The following is a 25764-nucleotide window of genomic DNA, read 5'->3' as shown; positions in this document are numbered from 1 at the left end:
TTTAATAATTATATTTAGATAATAGGTAGGGATATGCACTGGACGAATCCAGAAGATTTTAAATCGTATTATTATTAGTATTAATTATTATTATTAGTTTGATATTCTTTAGTTATTGGCTTTTTATTATTTTATAACATTTTTCCCTTCGATCTCTGAAACTAATCAGTGCTACCCAAAACTAACCACTAAATAAACATTCGTTTATTATTGAAAGTGAGCAAAGTCGAACAAATACGCACTCTAAAACTGACGTAATGTACAATAGCACTCGTCTAATGAACCAAGGAGGAAAGCAATTCTAGGACCTTTCCCCGGGCTGAGATATTCGGTTGCGTTTTGCCGAGCGTATCTAATTAAACCGACCAAAATAAAAAATATACGCCTAATGACGTATCGAAGTTGTCGTTTCTCCGTCATATCGGCTGACCGGCCGCCATTATTCCATCAACCCTGGAGAACGCAATCGGATTAAACGGCCATTTCGTGATTTTTATAGCCAAATTAACGAACTGACGTAAAGGGCCGAGATTAAAAGGAAATGAAGATGGATGTGCCGCTGAAAAGTTACTCAACCAACTTCGTCGTCAGATGATTGGGTTTGACGGATGCTTTGTAAAACGGCAGATGTTAATAAATTGATGCTGGATATTAGCTGATCAATGTTTGCTTTTATTTTTTATTTTGTATTTGGGCGCTTGGAAGTTTCTTTTATGTAAAAGGAGACGTGGTAATCCCTAATTTTAATGTTAAACTGAAATGATAATAAAAAATAATCTTTTCTCATACTAACATTTTAACATTTTTCTTTACTACGCTTTGTTTTAAATAGTACAAGCATTGCACAACGTAAACTGTTCTCATTAGCTTAACCCGTTAACTTTTTATATTTCTTCTTCTATGTGTTTTAATTGACGTATGTCGGAATCTTTTGAATCTTGCAAAAATTAAAAACTTTTATTTTTTAAACTGTATTTTAAACAATCTCCGCAAATTAAAGAAATAAAAAAGAAGTTCTTCGCTTATTCTGATATAGTGATGATAATAATAATTTTCGTTTTCCTTAGTTTATGTTGTTTTCGATATTTTCTTTGCTCCCGTTCTATAAGCTTCTGTTCCTTTCTTTTTCGATATTTTTGCCAGTCCTTAGATAAAACCATTTCCTCCAGATTGAAAAATAGAGAATATTTATTGGAAGGATAAAAATCCAAAAAATCGTATTTTAAAAATTTTATGTTAGCAATTGATGTCGGTTAGTTTTCTAATGTTAAGCAACTTAAAAAGGGTATTGTTACTGAAATTATTATTTGGTGAACATAAAATTTAAAATACAACAACAATTACCTGAATTCTAACATTCACATTTGATAACTTTAATAATTTGATTCATTGTTCATATTTTATTTGTTTTAAAACCGACATTGATAGTGTTGTCGCATATTTTTGACGTTTTCGCAAATAAATTATATTCCAAATATAAATCCAATTTCAACGTTAAGATGAGCGGAAAAAGTAGATATCGGTTTCGATTCGCCGGCCGATTATGCCGGAAATTTATTCAAATGTGACTTCAAATTACATCCATATATTATATAATCGAATGTTTTAATATCCCAGCGACATGCAAGTTGGGTTACTATATTTTGGATGAAAACATTTCTCGTAATGTTTTAATATTCGGGTGGCATGAAATGCGGAAAACTCAAATTCTAGCGAGTTTTCGCGATATATACCCGTTACAACTTGTAAATTGGTAAATTTGGCGTGTAAATTCATTCATTGATAAATGAATTAATTAAAATAAAGGTTAATGATAATTGATTATGTATTTTAAATATTTTGGCCCTATGGAGTTAGATCCTGGGTGCTATTGTATTGAGCTTCCATGGAAACCAATGGAATCTTTCAAAAAGTTATACATTAGTGGTCATATACTAGAAAATTATCTTACATTTAAAGACAGTCAAAAAGTTGAATGCAAAGTAAGTACAATTCGGAGAAAAACGAATTTTGTCTTCATTTGAACAAGTCTTGGTCATATTAAAATATCTGGGTCTTAAAGTTAAGACACTTTTGTATATCCCTTTCTTAGCATTTCTCAGCCGCATCGAGTTATAAAGAAGATACTTTGCCAACCTATAAAGATTTAAACTCCGAAGTCAAGGTCTCAAAATAAATAAAGGTACGTTATGGTGGCATACACTGCATATTGCAGCGCTGCCTTGGTAAATTTGGGGAATTTTTATAGCAATCAAAATGTTGCGCATGGCGAGCATGTGCTTAATGTCCGGCAGCTTATTTGCTAATTAGTAAAAATACTGTGTCTTCAAATCAAGATGTAAAACATTCTTACCCTCAGATTTTCGCCAGACGGGGAAAGTAGTTGTAGGACGTAGTCTTAGCCATTGGTGGCAGGTGTGGGATATACAGTTTGACAGAGAGAATTTCACAAAGTTATATCACTAGTGGAACTAGGTTTTTCTAGAGTAATAGATCTACCGAACAAATGCCTGGAAGAGAACTAAAAACCAAATCCGAAGTTGATTAATAATGAAAAATTCAAAGAAACGCAACCCAAAGAAGAACAAAAAGCAAAACTCTCTTTGACATATGTTGGTAGCATTATACGCCATTGTAATGAACGAAATTCTTTTATGGCTGGAATAGAAGAAGGGGATATTTAGGGAAGAAACAGAAAACTCTGATTATACTTCCAACTAACAAAAAGTTTCAATCGGACAAATGCAAGTGAAAGGCGGTTTGAAGATAAATCGAACGAGATTAGGAAGAATACGAAGCATGAACCAGTAAAGAAACGAGAGAATAAATATGAAAAGGCAAATGTAGCACCATTTGTTGGTTTTTCATGTTAAATTATCTTCTGTGATGAAATGACGGGCGTAACGAAATAAAATAGAACAAAACTCCGTTCTAGCCTTCCACAGTTTCGCCAAGTAAATAAACAATACAATCGTTTTAATTTCTATTTTGACATTGATGATCGTCGAGACCTAGGGAAAGAAGAAATTTTAAACTAAATATGGGACCGAAGAGGTGGCCAACCGGGAATTTTTGATAAATGTCTCCCGAGCGAATACGGCAATAATCCGAATACGGGCGTATAGGCGACCGCGGTTCGATATTCAATTTGCGAATATGAGATATTTTGTTATAGATGTCCAATATGTGCCAGAACAAATGAAGTTTTAGATGACCGAGAGCCGTATGACATTTTTTGCGGGCTTTAAAATGTGTATTCTCTGTTCGGGAATGGCGTTTTCAGAGCTATGCCGGATCGTCGTTCCGAGTAAGTGTGATCGTGTTTGTATCGCGAAACATTTTTAACGGAACATCGCAAAATTAAACCCGCCCAGCTTATTAAAAATTGAAATGCTTAAAGTTGGGTGGGTGAAACTGTTTTCATCTTTTATAAATTTTCACTATGATGTAACTAAATCTATAATTTAATTTTTCACATTTAAAACATTTATAAATGCTAATGAACACCAAAGTGAATTACTCTATTAGTATTGGAAGTTGGTTTGCAAGGAGTAGTACAAGCGGGTAGAATTAAAGGACGCAATTGAACTGTTTCAGTATACCATCCTTACACATTTAATAACAATATTTGTAAATCAGTATTTCGACTGCATATTACGATATTTGTGAGATCGATAGATATTTTGGGATACTTTTATCTTTTATCTGGTATGATGTAGAACGTAACCCTAGTTTATCTACATTTCGTATGGGTTTCAAGGGCTACTAACCTAAGCTACAGCAAGAACCTTCAATATTTATAATATTATGTCCTTAAATCGTTCGCTTAATTATGGAAATCTGAAAAGATTTTACACAATTTTTGTAAGACATTAATTAATTTAAGTATTTATTTTGATTTTAAGCAGAATAACAAATCTGTTTTTCACAAATGACCAATCCCGTGTAACATTTTTAAATCGATTGGGTCAAATTATTTGAAAGCAATTCTCATGATAAAGCATAGTTTAAAAAAAGATAAAATTATTGAAAGTTGAGAAAATTAAGTTAATACATAGCAACCAAAAATAAAAATGTACGACTTCCCTGGTAATGATTCGTTCATGAAAGACTTGCTGCCCTGCGCACTACCAAGTCAAACTCGTAACTAAATTCACGTGTATCAATTTAAAAAAAAAACTTCCAGAGGCAACTGTAATACTTTTTACAAAACTTCGATTCTTAGATAGCCTTATCATTAGATAATAAGACCTAACATTGGGTTATTGTGTTTACAGAAAACCTTCGCACACAGACCTTAATGCACAGATACCTTAATGCATGGTCATATCACTATCCGGCCCATCATCGGTTATCAACTCTACAGAGCCGCAAAATTAAAACACCCTGCTCTTCTCTCTAATAATTTTCTACACTTGCCACTGTGGTCCTTCCTTGCATTCAAAACATCACTGACCACAAATCAAAAGTTTTAAAGAAATGTAAAGTCAAACCCAGATTTACCACTTGTCGAAAAACCTCTCAAGATCTTCGGTCCGTCAAAGACCAAATTCCATTTAAGATGCCAGGACTTTACAGCATTCCATGCATATGCGGCAAAGAATACATTGGAGAGACCGAACGAAAAATATCAACTAGGCTCAAGGAACACGAAAGAGCCTTACGACTAAGACAAATAAACTCATCAGCTGTTGCCAAACACAATCACCGGACATAAAATTTTATTCGATAAAATTAAATTCTTGCATGTAATCACTTCTTCTACCAATGAAAAATCCAAGAGTGTATAGAAATCTATAAACAACCTAACAATCTTAATCGCGACTCAGGTCTTTACCTGTTACCAATATGGGAATCAGTCATCCGAGACGGTGTTTATGCCCCTTATTTAGCTCCGCCCCCCTCAAACAATATATAAGCAGATATAGGGTAAAATGCCAGCCAGTTTCAGTCAAGCTCTGAAAAAACCAACAGGATGATTGGCGAAATGTTAGCAAGTTCGACTCAGCAAAAACCGGCTTGAAAGCTGGTGGAAAATGCTTATATTGACTTTTCTAAAATTCGTTAAAAATGATCCGAAACATGTGTACTTATGTATTGTGTCATTCTTCCATAAACGTTTCCGAAATATGAAAATATCTTCACTGTCACTAATAGTATTTTTTCTTTTTTTTAGGTAAGATTAATTCATACGAAAAAAGTAAACCGTCCCCGTCGCTCGCTTAGGTAAGATCGCATTCCCAATTATTATTGCCTTTAAAATGAATTCGGCAAAAGTCGCCTAAACGGATCGCGGCGAAATGGAACCTACACCGTGGAGCTTACTGTCAAATGCCTGGCGAATAAATCATATTTAAGGATATTTATGTAGCTACGTTTGGAAACACCGACACCCAAGCACCATTATAAAACATTTTAGCTTTAAAACTACAAACAAACGGCGTCCGCGGATGCGCTTTATTGCTCTATGGTGCTCTATTATCTTCGCTCTTTGAGACCATCCTGTTTAACGTTACGCTTACCCCAAATTTGTTAGTTACAAATGTTGTGCTATTCTTCTGGCTATTACGTTCCCTATTTATAATATCGCCACAAGGGAATCTTTCGAAGAAGGTTAATCAATGTTAACCAATTTCTGTGAGAACCAGTAAACAGGCACAGGCAAGAGTGACACCTTGGACCACTCCTATTTAATGTCTTTTGCTTTTGCTGACGATCCGCAATCGAGCCATATATTCTTAAATCATTGGACGATTGTGAAAAGTTACAATACAACGTTAGTTGATTGGTGTTACAGAAACGGCATGGGAAATTGAACTAATTTCCGTTTCTTAATGAAGAGCTCGTAAAAAATGTGTTTATCCTCGAACCAGTAGAGCAACTTTTCTAATCATATTATTAATTCCGTTACTAAAGCATTCCGGATGTTTGATTTCATTCGGAGAAGTAGCCAAGAATGTATCACCATAATGCGTATCATTCTCTTGTGCGGCCTGCTCTCGTATACGCTTCATGTTATGTCTAGGCTCACTTCTATTGTGTACATCGAGCAAAATTTTTAAAACATATAGCTTACACACTACGCATTCGATATTGATGCTGAATATGGCGCAGATATCTGTCCGTCATATTAGGAGAGACCTCATACGGTATATACTCGAAAAAAGAGATGTTACATAGTTCAAACTAGCAAAATTAAAAACATTACCTGCCAAAGGAATTGCGAATTAAACATTGTAGAAAATCAAGTATTGATAAATCGCGTACACAGTTGAAAACAAAACACACTAGGAAAAAAAAAGATATGGTCAGGTCAACTCATATAGCTACTAGACATATAGAGGCCATGCCTATGCTCACAGTACTGGAGCACATGAAGCAAATATGTAACATTTTTTTGAGAAGGTCATTCTTCCAGATCGTTCATGTTCGGATATTTTCCTAAAAACTTGTGGAAATCCTATTAAAGTTTCAGGCAAAAAATGAGTTAAGATGTGGAAAAACAGTGCAGAATTGCAACACTCCGCGTCATTGTAATTCTGTAATTAATTTGACGTTTTTGTTCTTTGAGCCCTGTAGATAGGATGAAATTATTAAATGTATTTTTTCATGTAATCTATTTTTTCCAATTTTGGTTGTTTGTAAATCCGCGCAAAGCGTTAGTTTTCATAAACTCATAGGTTTAACCGCTGTTGAAATAACTTTGAGAAGATAGAGGTCGCACAAGAAACATCTAAGTGGAGAAAATGTTTAACAAGCAGCGAATTCTGTTTAGTAAAGTGACATGTAAATATTTGTGTGTCTATTTCCCAGTTTGTTAAATGTCAAATATATAGGCATCGCTGTTTCTCTAAGATCCTATTATCCTATATTTGCCGCATTTGCTGTAATTTCGTTAAAGAACAAAGTATTGAAAGCACAAATTATACAAGTTTGTGAGTACGGTGCGGAGATATTGACACCAAAAATGAAAACAACAATGGCACAGGGCACTGACTGTTACTTATCTCGGCGTTGCCAATTATGTTCGGATTTCAGAAGCTGATGTTGCGGTCTTATAAAAATTAATCAATTTTCCAGAAAAATTACGGCGATGTACCATACCTTCTCTATGAAAATTTTTACCGTAATATTGTGCTCTAGTCACTATAAAGACTGCAATAAAAAGAATGAAGCAACAGTCAGGATATTGTGCGCTTGGATATTGTCTGCTTCAGGTTAAATTTGACTGTCTCTTAATAGTATATTATGGAACAAGTTTTGGCGCGAACAACAATATCCCTTACATGTCTGAAATAGCTCGGGGCCATAAGTAATGAAAATGGAGTTCTATAGTGATATTTTCCGCACGCTCGATCCATATAATTGGAGTCTTTTGCGAGGGAGGAGAAAAAAAATGTTAACCTTTATTCTTTCAGGCTTACGTTTTTAAAAATTCTTATGGAAAACCATGCGGTGCTTTCAACTGGCGCAGCTCTATTTTATTAACTGTTCGTGAAACCCAAGACACTCAAGTTGCCTGGAGTGAAACTGGAGTACAATACAGAAGTTGGAAATTGAAGTACTTAAACAAACCAGTCGAACATTTAATAATTAAAACTTTTGCCTATTAGATTAACCGCAAGCTGATGGGATGCACCGTCGTCGGTCCACTTTTCCTACTCTCATCGAATTTTCTCAATTATGTGGAGATTAATTTATGGGTGAGCTTTTTTTGCAATTGAAGCATGCGGTATTAACCGTCGCGACTATGTAAGATTTACGTCCGGCGGATTATGAAGTTAATTATCCGTTTATCCCTTTTCGAAAGTTTCCCTATAATTGCTTTTTCTCATTGAAAATTTTTACCGTTATATTAACCAGGTCATAATTTAGTTAAGCCGGGAAGCAGTGAATCCAATTAGCGAGGATTTTGTACCGCGGTCGAATTAATGAAAATTTTAATAGGAAGTTGAAACGTAATCTAGTTTCAAAAATATTTTATTAAATCGATTAACGTTACACAGGTTTGCGAATTAAATTTCAACGGCTTTTCGACACGACTACGCTTCGAACAATTAACTTCGACGTTTACCGAAGCGGAATATGCAATTTAGGCAAAAAGTCTATTTATCTATCTCTTCTCGCCCCACTCTTTGAGTTTTCAGCATTTTCACAATATCTGTTATTATGCAGATTTTTTAGAGATAAGACTTCGTTAACTAGTTTCATTACGTGTTTATATATAGGTAGATAAGAAAAAATCTACCCCAATATTATAACTCATTTTTAAGTTTTTAAGGAACTAATAATATCTCTTTTAGGAAAATACCTTAGGAAATAGTTTGCGAGAAACCATTGCATACCATATCTGTAATGGAAGAAAGTGTCAAATGATTTATTTTAAATCCATCCCTCGATCTATCCCCAAAATTCGGTATATACGTATTTAACAGACTGGTCACCATTATTAGTTATACCTCTATTAGTAGCTCAGAAACGGTAAGAGATGTATAAGTATATTTTCATCTTTTTCGCCGAACTATTCTTGAAAAATCTACATAAACAAATTAGTACAAAGTAACAATTTATTACGTTCTACGTCACTTGTTTTTATTGCTGCTCCTACTTCCCCTTCAGAATTTCTTATAAAATTGTAAACATTCAAAAACATTTGTTTAGCATCCCAAGATAAATAGCTCCGTTTTTTATTTGCTGAGGTAGATCGTCTTCTAAATTGCCACTTCGTCTTCAAATTCTGCGTTTTTTTCCATGTCTTCTTCTAGCAGCGGAACATCTGCTTCATTCCACGGTCTCCGTATTTTAAAGTGTTAAAAAATAATAACCTTCAAATAATGTTTAATTGTATGATTCTAATAAATGTTTATATGTATTCTTATGATATACCTTTATCTACAGCGAATATAATCTATAGTCTTAAAAAAGACTGTTGTTTACAAATCGAAAGTCTATGTAAAGGACACAAAAATACAAAAAAAACATGTTGTTAATCGACAGGCAAATAGAGTAAAGGTGCTTACTTACTTACCTGTAAGGTACTTACTGGAGGGATCCCATTCAAATACGATATATTGAAATTTAGATTAAACTCTAAAGAATACATATGAACTGATGTTAAAATAAACGCTTCTACTTATTCGAAAATACCCCGCAGCATCAATGCTTAATCAAATTTAAAACGGTCCATTTACGTTTCAAAAAAAAATTTCTATTTTCTACAAATATGTTGGGATGGGTTTTACCACGGTCCTGCGAAGGTCTGCGGTTAAAGGTAGTGTAAAATTCTTAAAACTTCAATGCAATAAATGCACTATATTTTTGGTTGTACAATACTACCTGAGTTAGATTAGAGAACAGTTTTATGTTTTGATGCACATATTAACACTCGTTCTCAGTTTATATATCTATATGAACCTAGTTTCCCTTTTAAGTCATCCCAGAATTGTAGCAGTGTAATAAAAAAATTAGTGAAGCCGGAGTAAGCCCAATTCCCCGTTTATGTCAATAGTTCCCTTAATAATCCTAATCGGCTCGTTGCTCCTGATAATAGCGTTAAAAATTCAAATAAATCTCCTTCTGGAAATAAGTTGAATTAGGTTCTATTCTAGGTTTCTCTGCAAAGCTAAATTGACTTGTTTTGTTCGTATGACTCGCAATAACACATCATTGTTATTATTTTATTACTTCCCATAATTTGTGCCGGCTATTCAAAAACCAAAAACACAGGAGGTTATTTGTTCCCATAACATCTCCTCTGAGCTTTGTCTCCAGATCAGATCAATATACTTGATTTCTTCCAATTTCAGTTCATACCGTGAGAAAGAGTTTATTTCAAAAAAGTGCCTCCGTACAAAACTAATAGAAAAATGGCACTAGTCAGGCTGTCTGACAATTTAGTGTATTGCAGTTTTCGACTTTCTTAATAATGCATGCAAATTATGAATGGTCTTGATCCACAGTATTTTGGATTAGATATGGATTTCGGCCGTAGTGCTTTGACGTTTGCCAATTCTGACAGTCAAGTCACACGTTATTCGGTAAATGTATTCGTACTATTTTGCAGCACTATACCCAAAAACTAATGGTAGCAGAAAAAATACTTTTAACACGTTGATGAATTTCTTCAGCCACTCGTTTATTAAGCACTTGCTCTGACGTGCTCCGCTCGTGCCAGAACAAACTCGTGACTAAAATAATGTTTATCAAACTTGTTGCATAATATACTATTATGAACTTTCCACGCGCTTTCGCTTTCAATATTCAGCGAGTCAAAGTTATAGAAATTTAGTCGAATAATACTATACAATAAGTGTTGCAAAATCGGATAAAAATAGTTCAACTGGTTTAGAAATTAGTAACGAGGAATATAATTTCCTTTAACTTGGAAGAAGAAAATTATTTGTGAATCTTAAAATTTAATAATGGTGGAATCCGGGTGTTCATCCGTTCGTTGCTTGACCCTGGAGTAGGATCATTCGCCTGACGTTTCGCCAAAATATCATTCATCTTCAGACGCCGCGCGTCCATGTCACTCGTACATGTCCGCACTTAAACTGAGGTGAAAATGTGCGGTGCGGTGGGGTGGGGACACGATTGCCGCGACTATCGGTGCTATATATATATATAATTATAACATGTTGGGAATTGATCGCGCACCCATTTTCCATTATTTTTGTGTGGAGTAATTTTCAGTTAATTTTCAGATAATGAATTGATATAATAATATACGTTTTTCGAGTAGAGAAAATAATAATAATAAATACACATATTATTTAAATGACAAACAAAACTTATTCATAAGATTGCTTTGGGAATTCAGAAAAATTCAAAAACAACATTCTAAATTTTCAGGAAAATTGATCGGGACCCATTTACCAAGAATGTTGTTAAAGTGACAAAAGTAATCAAATTTATTATACATGTTTTGGTGTATTAACAATTCTTAATTCTGATCATTGTTAAAGGTATTACAACCTCGACTAAATTAATCACAATTAAAACATCTCCAAATTTTCTTAATTTTGATTCGCATTCGCAGTTTGTCAAAATGGAACTATATAATCTCTTTTGGAAGACAATGGATTGCGTTTAGTGGCTTTAGGCCTTAATCTCTGCTTCTCAAGATCTGAAAACTAGACCCAGTGTGCATTAGTATTTCTACTTTAAATTTATATGCATTTGTACCTCTGTATTTAGGCTCTGTAGCAATTCGAAGTAACCCATTTGAATTTCCCGGTTAGCGTGAAACCTACAAAAGATCAAAATAAACTCGACCGTCGAATAAAGCAATCCGCTCTTACGAACACCGTCTCAAGTCTAATCTGGAAAGCTCTATTTTTACATGAGTACATATATTGCAGACTATATAAACGTTCCCTGGGCCGTTTGTTTCGGGCCACACACAATACTGTTGCACCCGGCACATATGAGCCGCAATGGCTGCCCGTTTTTATTTTCGCGTTTTATCATTCTCTTGTGTACTACAACGTAGCACAAAAGATTTATTTTGTTTGTTGCCACATACGCGGTGCCGGAGTGTCAGTCGTAAACTCTGTGGCTGACTGGCTACGTCTGCTTTATAACAAAATCGAAAGGTGAATTTTTATTTCGACCGCCTCTTTGGCGCTGCTTTTCCTTTACGATCTTGGATCGCCGGTTTTTTCACGTCTCCTGTCTCAGTAAACTATCAAATGTCTTAAAAGCACCAAAACGTCGACTTTGTTATACCAAGTAATTCCTTCGAAATGTAGTGAGTTTGTTGATTTGTCAGAATTTCAATTACTATCATAGCCTCTTTTTGCAATAATTGCACCAAATAGCTGTGAAATATGCAACTAACCATTTCTAATCAAACTGCACTTGAGCAGTACACAATTTTTTGTAAGTATATAATTATTCCAGAATAACAAAACCATCAAACCAGACCTTGCAACATATTAAATTAACATAATAAATTGATCTGTCATCACTCTAGGTCGTTGTTTGTGTTCCAAATGCATATGGGTTTGCAACCTCCTGTTACTAAGCGAAGAAGTACAATTTAATTCTATTATTTTCCGAAGCGACACTCAAACATGTATGAACGCCTAAATTAAAACCGTTTGTGAATCAATCAAAGTTTATTTGATTTGTATTGTGTTCTAGCTTAATGCAATGTTAAAAAATATAGACCAAAGTAAGCAAAATTTGGATTCAAATTCAGTCCCTAAATTAGATATATCAGTTATCTAACACATATTTTGCATCATCTCGGTTAAAAAAACAGTAGTCAGGTATGTTCAGGTCCATTATCTTGCTAGAAAATGATTCTGGATAGTGTTTTAGATGCAAAACCTACCTTTATAAAATTGTCATTGATTTAGAAGTTTTCCATTGTTTATGTTAACAGTGAGTTAGCAATTGTTGAATAATAGTAATAAAGCATAAAACATAAAATGTGATTGTCTATCTATTTCAATAAACTCTGTAACAGATGAGTGTCAAACTATACCTAAATGAAAACTCTGTACAGCCAGATACACACGTAAGTACAAGTTTAATCGTGTAGGTTATGTAACTGCAGATGCCGAAACATGAAACATAAAGAGAATCCTCCGGTGTAACTTAATAAAGCAAAGAAAACACATCAACAAACTAACAAACTAAATAAAAACAACATATTTATTATTTTTATCAGGCATCTTTTTAGCAATTTTATTATGACAATTTGAGGTTCCATTAAAATCAAATATTTTGGAAATATTTACATAGAACCGTCTCTTAAAAATATTTGCTTTTTATGTTTTGGAGACTCGAGAAAACATTTCTTTCTTAATTTCGATTGCAAACTTGAGTTTGTTGAAGAGGAAATAGTATAAAAATAAAAGGGTGTGTGCTAGCTGTCTACAGAACATTCAGTTCCTTTAATTTATGTCAGATATGGTAAGAATTTCGTATATTTCAAAAAATAAATATGAAACAAAACAATTATTCAGTAGGATGGGGCTAATCGGATTAGGCCATTCATCATACGTCGTTCATTTATTCGAATCTCTCCCTCAAGCCTTTACTCCTCTTACGCAGTAAAGTCGCTGTTTAGGAGCTCCGTCGCGTCGTCGTAGGTGACGTTTCGTTCCCGAAATAAAACGAACCCGGCGTTGCCAAACGTCGAAAAACAGAATTATGCAAATCAGCTCGCAGCGGGCTTAATATAATCCGACACGTTTTAGTTCCGATAGCGACCGCGACGGGCCCCGGAGCGCTCCTCTCCGCCTGTATTTTTATGGAAATTACACGCAATTTATCTGAGCGCTTATTACTACGTAAAAAGCGCAGCGGAGGGATTGTTGCCGATTTTAATGGTTTATTTGTCGGCTTTTATTTGGCTCGGTATTTGGGGTTGGGGATTAAATTCGGCTCGTGGTTAATTTTGGTTTACGATGGCATTTATTAAAGATAAGATATTGATAGGGGGCGGTTATTAAATTGGTGTGACAGTTTAAACGGTCGTGCTCGGTTTTTGACTATATTATTTTGGCTTTCAGAAAGTAACGTACGTGCCGGAGGCAGAACTATTATAAAACGGAACCTTTAGGTTTGGAATGCAGCAGCATCCTTTAGAAAGCTCCAAAACGTTTATTACTGTTACTTCGGCTTTAGCTTCTCTCCACAAGCGATGAGAAACGACGTAGAACTTTCATTGCCGGTCAAAAGTCAAAAATCCTTAAATAGGCTTGTTTGTTTTAATGTTAAATCTTTTTAGTGAAGAAAGTTGTACCTTTTTTATTTAACACTTACATTTAAAATTTTAATGTTCTTTTGCAACTTTAGTTGTTTGGTATTTCTGAAAGGTTTATGATTTTGTATGCGCAGTCAGAAAAATTTACCCAAAGTATTTAAAAATGTTTTTAGTTGTAGAATAACTGATAAACTATAACGTGTGTCATTAAACATAATTCTATTCTACATTACCCTTGCGGCAACTCCGCTTCGCCAATATTTTAGATCGGCAAAGGCTCAGCACCTGAGCGTGAAAAAATATATAATGTGCAACAAGGAAAAATGTTTATTTTTCAAGAAATTTTCATTATAATTTTCTTCTTATAATCCAGCTCGCCGTGAAATACACACATCAGTCCTTTCAATTTTTAATCAATTTATAATAGATGAAATAATTAATTTAGAGCTACTCAGTTTTATTGCCTGTATAGTTTTGAAATAATCGAGTTGTCGAAGAATTACATCCGATCGGCAGAGCTTGGTCATGATCAAATGCGAACTCGCTGGAATCGGGTTGTGGAATCTGGTCTTTTTCCTTTATGAACTCACGAACATGAGACTGCGCTTACTAGACGCTTAATCCTACATAACAATGGGCTACAACCTGTCGCGTTGGGCCAGCATGACAATGTCAGGCCAAATACTAAAAATACTAGAAACTTCCCCCGACAACATTTATGGTATGATATGACAACCGAGTCGGTTGCCAAATCTTATATCGGAAGTACAAAGTCATTCATTTATTTGAAGATGTCATCAATTCCCTACTAGGTCCCAAATATTAATTAAATGTCAGTTTCTATTTCGCAAAGTATTTAAAGCTCTAGGATGGATCATGAAAATTCGTTTGAAATTGTTGAAAATGGCATTGGAATGGTTAGTTTAGAAAAAGAACCATTGACTGTTTTCTCGAATGAAAAAATCTGTGATTGGGGAAAGTCATGTCGATGAGCGACAGCGAACAAAGCCTGTCGCGCTTAAAGTTGTCCGGGAACTTGGTCAATCCCATAGAGGCGTAGCCTGTGTGTCACGTAACTTTGTGAATAAACATTAAAGAGGGCACAGGGGCCATGACAAAAGCTTTAATCGTCGTCGTCCGCAAAATGTCTTCCTTTTTCGGTACAGCAGCGTCGCTGTCAAGCTGCTGTTTAAGGAATGAGTTATCGCCTATGTCGCGTACCGAAAGGGGGAAATGGAAAGGAAAAGCTTCTCCCCGAACTTAATCTTTTGCCGAAACACGTGCACTTTATCACATGACGCGCGAGAGAGGAAAGCGACGGATTTTTGAGAGATTTACACGTCTTTGCATAGCGCAGTTTTGTTCCCGTAGCGGCGCTAAATCGTCTCTAATTGATTAAAGAATCCGCACGGGTGACGGAAGTGGAGGATTTAGAGAGGCGTTTATCAAAATATTGAAAGTTTCGCAAGACGCTATCTCGCCGCGTTGAGTGCGTCGCTCGACGTTCAATAAATAGTTTTCAATTTGGTAAAGCGGGAATCCGCGTCGCTTTTCTTTATACACGATTTATTAGTTTTTATTTCGTTACTCAGAATCTATTGAGTAGTGTGGGCAGTAGAGCAGTGTAGGTATGAAGATCCTAATTATTTTTTTCTACTCCAGTCTGTAAAATGCCTAATTACACACCGATCTAGCGTGCGAATAACGTCACTTCACCACGTCAGTTTCGTTTCCCTCGGATCCGAGCCACTTCGGACATATCCGGGATTTTACCGCACGGGTTTCGCGACAATCCGAGATATTTCCCACGACTTGAATTGTGACGTTTGTCAATCCTGACGGTCATGTCAATGGATGTATTCGTGTTGTTTTGCGAAAATGTACCCCGAAAACTAACGGTCGTAGAAAAAGTATAGTATGCAACACATTCGGTAAACTTTTTAAGTCGCTCGTGAGTCGCCGTTCACCGCACTTGTTGCATAATATACTACTTCTGGTAGGGTCCGTCGACGGTCGAGATAATATACTTTGAGACACACTTTAATAAAACCTATTTATCTTTTGTGGAATTAAAAGACAGTTATTGTGTGCTGTTAACAGGCATGTGTAATAAACACACTTCAATCAACAAAAAAATAGTATAAGTGTGACCATATATGTTGTCATTTATATTGCACGCGGTACATGTATTGGTAAAATTTATAATATGTCACCCCTTCTACAGAAGTCGATACGACTTGTCCGCAAACGAATTGCGGTCTACCAACCCCCCACCCCACCCCAGCCCGGTAGTAATATACGAGGCCATTTTCCCATAAATCGAGAGCGAGCAAACCAATTTGAGCCGGACGGCGAAAAAACTGGCGAAAACATGCTTCTGGTCCAGGGCAGTGAATTTGTTAGCGTCGCGCTTCACCACGTGACGCCAACCGGTATTAATTAATAACGGGGGCGCGGAGGACGGGGAGACGTGTCCATCCCCGCTATGAATCAGGGAATATTTATTGCCAGAGCTGACCCAAAGTCGGTCCGCGTGGCGGTATGGGAATCAATGACATGGTTTCCCCTTGGGAAATAAAGATGCATCGATTTACGACAGCGGCGATAGGAAAAGGAATGTCGATGTAAAAGAACATTTGCTACTTTTGATGTGTTAACTTCGTATGTTCCGAATGGATTTTAGAGGGTGATAAAAAACGGACAAATATTGGACCGTCTACAAATTCCAATTACAACTAACCAAAACTAACTATACCACCGGTCGACAATAAATTTAATATAAACTGCAACCCTTAAAAAGCGGACTCAAACAAAATTATTTTTACTACAGCTTTTTTTTTACCTATATTTACTAACACATACATATACATTTACAAATATAATTAAACAAATATATGCTTTACCTCTTTCTTCTTTCTTTTCTCTCACTGTTTTTAATTTAAATAAGAAAATGAATAAACCATTAAAAAAGTTACTTGATACTTACTGCCAACGGGACAGTTTCGTATTCAATATTATGATTCTCTATACCAACAAAACTTCAAAGCCAATTTGCCAGTGAGGATTTTGTATTAACAATTAGTATATACAATAAGCAAATATGCATAAGATATCTAATAAATTTAAATTCCGCTGCAAAGTGAAGGATTTGATATCAATTTCTGATCGTCACGAGTGCGTAATAAACGAGTGACTTAACTTTTTTTACGACCATTAATTTTTAGTTTTTAGATACAAAATCCCGGAAATATCCGAAGTGGATCTAGGACATATGTTCGTTACCTGACGCGGTAAAATAACACTTCCGCAAGCTCGATCGGTCTATAGTTGAGTATTTTTGAGAAGGGAGAAAAAGATGTATGCCTTCAAAATATATTCAGTAGCAACTTAACATTTTGCATGACCAACAGAATATCTACATTACTCAGGGTTAGTAGAAAATTCTGCAACAACCCAATATTGCAGTTGAATATTGAGTTTTTTACGTATGCTTGAACCGAGGCATTAGATTATATATATCTATAATAATGTCAAGTATCACGTCTTCTTATCCGGGGCTACTTTTTTCTTTAATTTTTAAAATGTCTATTTCATAAAAACTAAACAAGAATAATTTTTTTTCTTTTAAAATAAAAAAAAACCTTTATCGCACATGTTACATACGATAGATACGATTGCTACTAGTGTTTTGACCTATAAACTATATATAATGAAACTTATAAGGTAATGTAAACTATGAAAAATGTGTTAATAAACTAAACATGACCAATATAGAATTTAAAGCTTTATTTGAATGAATCAAGTTATTTGGTTTATATGAATTATCACTAAGTCAGAGTCTGAGGCAGATACGTTTGATTCGGAATTGCTAAGATTATATATATTTTTCTGCAAAAAAATAACTGACTTGTAGAAAAAAAGGAAAAAGTTTTAGATACTCTACAATTTTTTTAAAGTATATAGAAAATAAAAAAATAATAATATGTTTTTTTGGAAAATAAAATAGTGTTTCAAAATCCGCAACCTGCACGCTGGTCCTCAATCTTAACCCGAGACGCAGTTTGTGTATAAAAAGGACACCGTATCGGAATGTAAATGATGTATTTGCACAAAAAACTTTAAAATTGATTTCACACTTGCACTAAATCGTATATTTGACGCAATTTGACAAATTTATTTATTTTGTGCGGTATATCTTAATAAGGGTGTATTGAGATACGAGCCTACCTTCTTAAGATGTTATCCGGTATTTTTCCTTAATTTAAGGTTAGTTTTAGTCTTTTCTTTTGGTTTTTGTTTAGGTAATTTAGGTAATATATATGTTCATTCTTTTGCTCGACCTAATGCACATATGGCATTTTAGAGAAACTTGTAAATAACCCAAATAATTATTTTTAACTAAAAAAGGGTTGAAGGTGTACTTGACGATGCAATATTTTCAATATCGCCCTGTAGCTCAAAAGGTAATAGTGCTCTTTATTTACTTTATTTTATTTTTAATTATTATTTTATTATATTATTTATTTTTAATATTACTTTATTTATTTATTTCAACGGCTGAGCCAATTTACAAAGAAAAAGTAACGATATAAATATAATATAAATACCAACATGACAAAACAAGAACTTAGATAACAAGCTTCTTAAATAATCATATAAATCATATAAAAACACAAAAACAGTAAGAAACCGTAAACAAACAGTATCACACTAGTTACAACTACAATCATCCACCTGTTTTTTGTCTTAATAGTTGAAGACCGCCAGCAAAGGGATCAAGAGAGCAACTGTTAAATAACCTCAAGGTTCGAGTTAAAGGAGAAAAATAGCCATAGTTGAAATGGAATACAAAACATTGGGAAGCTCTGACGTCTTTGATAGATTTAAAAATCAATGGACTGGAGGAGAGCCGGACAGTTATATACACCGTTCAAAATTTTATAAAACGTCAAGATATCGGAGTAGATTCTTCTAATTTCCAGACTATCTATCCCAAAAGGCTCACATACCAGAATATAATTAATGTGAAAGTTGTAGATATTTGTACCCGCTCTATATGCTAAGGACCTCGGAAATGTCCCCTGAACAGTCTCCAATGTATCAATGTGGAGACCACACTACTGATGCATACTCCAGTGTAGATCTAACTAAGGAGCAATAAAGGGTTTTAAAACAGTCGAATGAGAGCAGTGTACTATTACGGGTAATAAAACCCAGACCTCTCATGCCCTTGTTAACAAGGTCCCTAACTTTGGTGACACACTGTATCGTTGTATTGTTAATAATATATCTATTTTGAAGGGTGTTAGTTAAGCGAGAAAAAGTAATACTAAAACACTTTCCAACATTTAGATCCACGAACCACCACCACGAACTCTCTGAAGAAACTGGGCGTCCATAAATTGTGTTGTAAAATTTAAAATCATCTGCAAAGGCAAGATGTTCAGATTAAAGAACCACATCATTCAGATCTCTTATAAACAAATTAAAGAAAACTGGACCTATGTGCGAACCTTGAGGCACATCCGAGTGCACCACAATTTCGCTGGAAATATAATTGTTGACTTGGACCTGCTGTGTACGCCCTGTTAAAAAGCCGTGACAAAATTCAAACAGAGTACCACCCAGTGCCATGGCCCGAAACTTACGAACAAGATGCTCATGACTGACTCCGTCAAACGCCTTCGAAAAGTCCGTGTAGACACTGTCCACCTGTTTATACTTCTCAAAAGCACCCAAAAGATCCAGATGATAAGTCAGGAGGTTAATCAATACCAGGAAAAATGCTGACAGAATAGTTTATTAAAAGGTTTGAGAAACAAAAAGTTCAAGAGCAGAGTACAGAATACTGTATAAGAAATCTACAGATCTATTAACATTGCGAGAATCAAGAGCATCATCCCAAGGCACTCTAACTAAATAATCGTTAATTGCAACAAAATCACAATTTTTGAAATCATAATAAAATATATCATATTTAAGACCCTTATCACAGTCTATAGGAATATCAATTTCATACGCCGGATGGCGTTCGGTTACATTTGACAAATTTTCGGAGGCATAAGCAACTCTAGATCCAAAAATAGCCCATACCCGTTAGGTAAAGGATTCATCTATTTAAGATTGAGATAATTGCAACATGAACACACCAAATGGGCTCATGTAAGTGATTCCGCACTCTGAACACATAATCCGTCATCAGAATTAACCCAGATTGCACTGGGTAAATTAAAATCACCACAGATCATGACATCACAATCGGTATAGAGACCAACGAAACATGTTCTAAAACAGAATCGCTAATCTGTACCATCCTTGATTGTATATTCCTTTTAATGGCGATTAGAGTACCCCCACCCCTTGTTTTACCTGTGTTAAACTGACTTCTATCTTGTCCATATAGATTATAATCCAAAAAACCCAACTCCGAGTCTGAATAGTCTTCATTAAGCCATGATTCAACCAAAATTATAATGTCATACACACTATTGACAGCCTGGCGCAGATCCGACAACTTAGTGCGTAGTGAGTTGACGAATGACGTTAGGTATGCCCTTAATATATTGTACGCGTAAATTCTGTTCTGTTTCGGAACGCAAAGCAAGTTCTTCATATGCTTCCTTTATTTGCCTACGTTAGAGTGATGTAAGGTCAGCACTGATCTGTATACTGGTACCAGTAAGTAATTTACGGTTTTTTAGGGCAAGGACTGCAAGTGACTCATCAAACAGAACAATTTTCAATGGCCTTGGATTAGTATTGTTGTTCTTCTTTCCTAGTCGAAAGCATTTAAAATTTGCAGAATTTACATCACATTACATGTTCAATACGTTGTTTCGAACCTTCGGAATTGCTCTCAGGGACATTGTAAAAAATAACATTTTTTGATCTATTTGCCCGATCCTGCATCTCCCGGAGGATCTCATGGGGAGGCTGTGCTTGTTCGGGATTATTTAAATTATTACAACTTACCCCCTGTGAATTCAGAAGGGATAACTCATTCCTTAGTGTACACTAAGTTCGCTGGAACGCAAAATCTTCATTTCCTCTAAGAGACAAGTTAGTTTGTTGTTCTGCTCTTTGGTTGAATTAAAAATGTTCACAATGATCAAAACTAAATCGCACATTTCAATGTTTTGTTTATTTACAGGTCGATCCTGAATATCCTTTGCTGTGTGTGTGTGTTGTGCGAGAAATGTAGGTAGTTTACTACTGACAACACCTACAGCATTGAACAAGCATTCCAACATCTACTGGTTTCTTTTTATGTGGCAGTTTGTACTCGTGTTCCTAACAAATCTTCCCATTATAAAATAGTTTTCGTTTTTCTCGACAAGGGCTGATCACGGCACAGGGCGGGCCACTGATGATGAAATTACTATAACAAATGAGTATCGCCGTTCCTAGACCGCAACGTAGCCACATTTTCTTTGTCCACTGATGACGCGCAATCAGAGAGATGTACAGTGGTAATATTTCCCGCCCGCGGGCGCCTGCCCCTCGAGCAAAGTACGAAATAACCGAAAGGACTATCCCTATCGCAGCTGGGTCCCAGCCAAGACAAATTATCTCGACGTGTATCCGTTTCTACGTTACTAAAGCGGCAATTAATCACAATTACTATATCGTGGAAGTTTATGTTCGAGTCTATATTCATTTGGAAGTACGGACAATGTGCGGGTTAAACTTGGACCGATCTACGGTCTTCGGTAAGGATGATTTATTGTAAAAAGTGGAACTTCATTTCACCCTGTCATTTCCAACTAAATGGAAATAGATTATGAACTAGATTGGTTTTGATGTTTGATGTTAGACTAGATTAGAAGAGGCAGGGATGCACAAGTTTTGGTTAGTTTTGGTTAGTTCTCTAAACTAATTCTAACTTTTTCTGTCAGTTTTTATTACATTTATTAGTTCTAGCAATTCTATTTGCCATTATAAGCCTTACGCTATTACAAAAAAGGTGTTTGTATTATTACCATTCTGCTTTATTATTGTATACTAGGTACAATTATTATTTATTTGCGGGAAATTTTCGTTCGAGTAACAAGTGAAATATTTATTTCAAGCAATGTAATTTACATTATAAGGAAGGAGCAACTTGCGAAAAATAATATTTAATTTAAGGAAGTGTAGGGAAAGTCGACGTTTTTGCAAAATCAAATTTGCTCAGGTCGGTTTCTTCGCGTACCTACTTGTCGGTATTCGACTCATCTGGACGGTCACCAGTGAATTGCAAGCCATGGTAAAGGCTTGTAATGTTATGCCATATTTTCTTACTTTCTCACTAATTGCAGTTATGGCTTCTTCCATATGAGCAGATGTCTAAAATAACTCATACTTTAAATTTATTTTCTTGAATAGAAACAATGTACCTACCCTTACTTGAAGAACAATAGGTTGTCTAGACTCGGCAATATTTGGTTTCCACTTTTTACATTTGAAGGATCTAAGAAATATTAAATAATTTCATTTCTACATACCTTGGAACACCAGAACAAGATGTTCCCCTCCCCATTCAAATATTAATTTATCAATTCCACATCATCAGCCTATACCATGGCGGCAATACAAATGGCGATATTCGTCCGGCATCATCCTGTTCCCGTCGGAATGTTTAAAAAAACGGGTTACTGGCGTCAAAAAATTATGCTTCCGGGAATTAAAGATCTACTTGTAGCAAATAAATTTTAGTAACAGCATTTATTTAACATTCGATTTATTCCAAGAAATAATGTTTGTACTACAGTTGATACTAAACGTATGTGATGTTAAGAATTGTTTCATTCGGCAAATAAATGATATAATATATATTTTGTTAATATCGGTTTGTGGAAAATTTCAGCAAAATTTTATTGGCTCGATAAGGATATAATTTACAAAATTGTGGATTGTTGAATTCAATATGTTAACAATTAAAGTAAAAACATAATCAATGTTGTCTCAACAAAGGCTTAATTACAATGAACGTAATTTTATTCTGGTAATTAATTTATTCGTAACGTTTGTTATTAAAATAATTTAATTCTGCTCAGGGAATATTTCTCTCTGTGCACATTTTTAATTCTTAATGCTACTTATAACATATTTTTTCTTTTTTATGTACCGATATCAATAACCGATAATAAACATTTCACTTTTTAAATTAGTGAAATCGGTTAATTTTTTTTTCATTTTCCACACAGTTTTCGGTTACCCTTTATATTTAAAATTATTTCTTTATTGAACCGGAATATTGTTGTCAAAATACAAAGTTTTCATAAAGTGTCACTTTTTTTATTTGTGGGGGGCTATTAAGGTTACTTTTTAAAATTACTTTCATAATAGATGGTTTATCCCAAGAGTGCTAAATTGTACATTAATAAGTGCGAGTTTCAACAACGTTTGTCATACCTAAATCGTTTATATTTAAATTGTTTTTATTCCTCGAATACCATATTGTTTAACTTATCAGTGAATGTAATTTATAATTTCTTGTCGCATGTTTTGCGGCATCATTTGCTGTTATCTAAATAAAAGTATTATTTCAGTTATTTGCGTATGATATTTAGAAACGTCATATAATTTATTGAAGCTATTAATTTCCTCTAGATTTGCTATAAATTCTGTTTATTGGGTGATCTATAAATGTCGACAAATTTTAATTACATTGGTAAGTTACAAGTTTGATAAACATCATTTTAGTTTTATTTGGCAAGAGCGAAATGAGTGCTTAATAACCGAGTGACAGAAGAAGTCCATCAACGTGTTGCATACAATACTATGTCTACGATCAATCGTTTTGGGTACATTTCTACAAAAAAACACGAAAATGTTTACTGAATGACGTGTGTGTAGAGAAGCTGTCGTCTTAAATTATGATTTTTCATACGCGAACCTGTATTTTGATGTGGTTATCGAAGCATGAAAATCATGTCAACTCGTTGTTCTACTATGGTTAAATGAGACAAAACTCCTGATTATTTCAAAATATTCCTGGCAATTCGATGAAAATAAGACTTTTATTTAGAAAACAATTCGGAAATAACAAGTTGTTTCAAAATCTATGACATTTAAATACCAACTTTCCCTAGTAAGTTGTATCCAATTAATCAAGTTATAGCAACTTATTTGATTAGAATAAATTTTCGAACATTCTGTATAAGATGATAAGTATTTTATAATCGGTATTTACTATAAGGTTACGCTGTACGCCTTCATAACTGAAATACTTTTTAAGTATTGGGAGAATTAAAACTACCTTATACTTCCATTATTTTGAAATCTCAAGTTTAAGGCATAATAAATCTTATTAAAACACATATTAGTTTTGGTTCGATTCGATTATTTTTGCAGTGAATTAATTAGTAATTATCGAGCTTTAATTCCAACGTTGAACAGCATACAACGACCAAGACACCCTTTCTAATGTAAAGTAAATGCTATTGGAGATATTTCCTTCAAAATCAGACACTAGATTCGACGAATCGGAAAAATTGCAGCGGCTTTAACTCGACAACTTTGCGTTCGCGTATATACGCGAAAGTTCTAAATTCACATAACGTTCGAATATTTTATATTCCGGGGGTATTAAGTCCCCCCCGAGCAATTTATTTTAAAGTACGGTTCTGCATCGGAAACTCGCACGATTCTCCTGATATTTTAAGAATCATCGCGCCGTTCAAACACTTTCGAGCGTTTTACATATAGATGCAGGTTTTGCATCGAGGTTTTGCCAACGTGAAGAATCGACTTAATACTCGGAGAAAATGAATGCGACTTCGCGAAAATTTATTTTTCTTTTCCACCAGACGACTACGATTCGGCGCGCGGCTTTAGATAATATAAAACGTTAAGATGAAAAACGACGGGTGGATTTTTCTCGCGCGTCCCAGCGACGACTCTAAATGGCAAGAAATTCGAATTAATTAATGGCCGCGTTGTTTACAGAAATCGTCCGAAACCTGTATAATGTTGTTTTCGAAATGGCCGTCGTTATTCACCGGCGGCGAGATTGCTGCCTTTCGCAAAGTAAATAACTGGATAATGTATTTTGCAAATTGACGCCTGACTTTTATATTTTTCTTATTCTTACATTATCGCTAAACTGGATAAATGCAGTGTACTTCCAGTACTACTTAAAAACTCAGTAACTTCTAAATCTAAATTGTCAAAGTTTTATTCGTGTTTAAAAAATAAATTTTATTCTGTACATGAAAAACAAAATACAAATACTCCACAAAGCAATGAGTAAAATATATACAAAACGAGTTTTTAGAAATTTATTAAAATTTAATGCTCCTGCAAACCAAAGGCAAAGCTTCGTTTAATAGCCAAGATTTCAAATTTTCAGGGGTTATTCCAATAACCTTTTTTTGAAGACTAAAGATCTTATCAGCGTGCGGAGAATGTCCCCACCCTAACATACCTTAGGCTGTATATGCTGGTCTAAAGATTCGTCATCCAAAAAAAGAAAATTGAAAAAGTTTTACCAAATTAACAGAAAACGATTTTTTTCCAATATGTTAAATAGTTTTGGTCCTATTTTGTTGAATTTTGTCCTCATTTATAGTGGAATTATCAAAAATATGTACGCCACTGGCTTTTTTACAATTTTCGTTAGTTACTTTGGATAATCCACTAAAACTACAACTTTCTTTAATTTTCAGTTGTTTTCAAAATCATGTAAGTACATAAAATGTATATTTATGAACATTTATTTTTTGGACCTTTTAATAAATAATAAATAAATAAATCAACTTCAATAATAAATAAATCAACTTCGTTGCAGACATATAGCCTATGCTGTACGGATGTTCGCATTCTGGTAAATACCTATTTCACCCCGCTTATCTTGGAAACTAAGCGAAACGAACCCTTTACAATATAATGCCATCTATGGCATGGGGAGTGAGCGCAGTAACACATTAATAGTTTTTTTTAATCAAAAACAAACGTTTTGTTGCTGCTCAACTCGTATATTATATGCCAGAGAGCAGAAGGCATTAAAAGTATAGCGAGCTATTCATAGTAACACTAAGCATAAGATTCCTCCTTACTGTGTATTT

At 34.7% G+C, this 25764-nt stretch overlaps 1 protein-coding gene across 2 annotated transcripts in view; it reads left to right on the top strand.

Annotated features, from left to right (window-relative positions):
- The window catches only part of LOC132702933 (RNA-binding protein Musashi homolog Rbp6), an 838217-nt gene that overhangs the window by 720042 nt on the left and 92411 nt on the right, over positions 1 to 25764 (top strand). The window lies entirely within an intron of this gene.

The sequence above is a fragment of the Cylas formicarius genome, unplaced genomic scaffold, assembly GCF_029955315.1.
Source record: "Cylas formicarius isolate icCylForm1 unplaced genomic scaffold, icCylForm1.1 PGA_scaffold_6__28_contigs__length_40554024, whole genome shotgun sequence".
NCBI classification, from domain to species: Eukaryota; Metazoa; Arthropoda; class Insecta; order Coleoptera; family Brentidae; genus Cylas; species Cylas formicarius.
The sequence above is the reverse complement of the archived record's forward strand: the minus strand, read 5'-3'. Positions and strand labels throughout refer to the sequence as shown.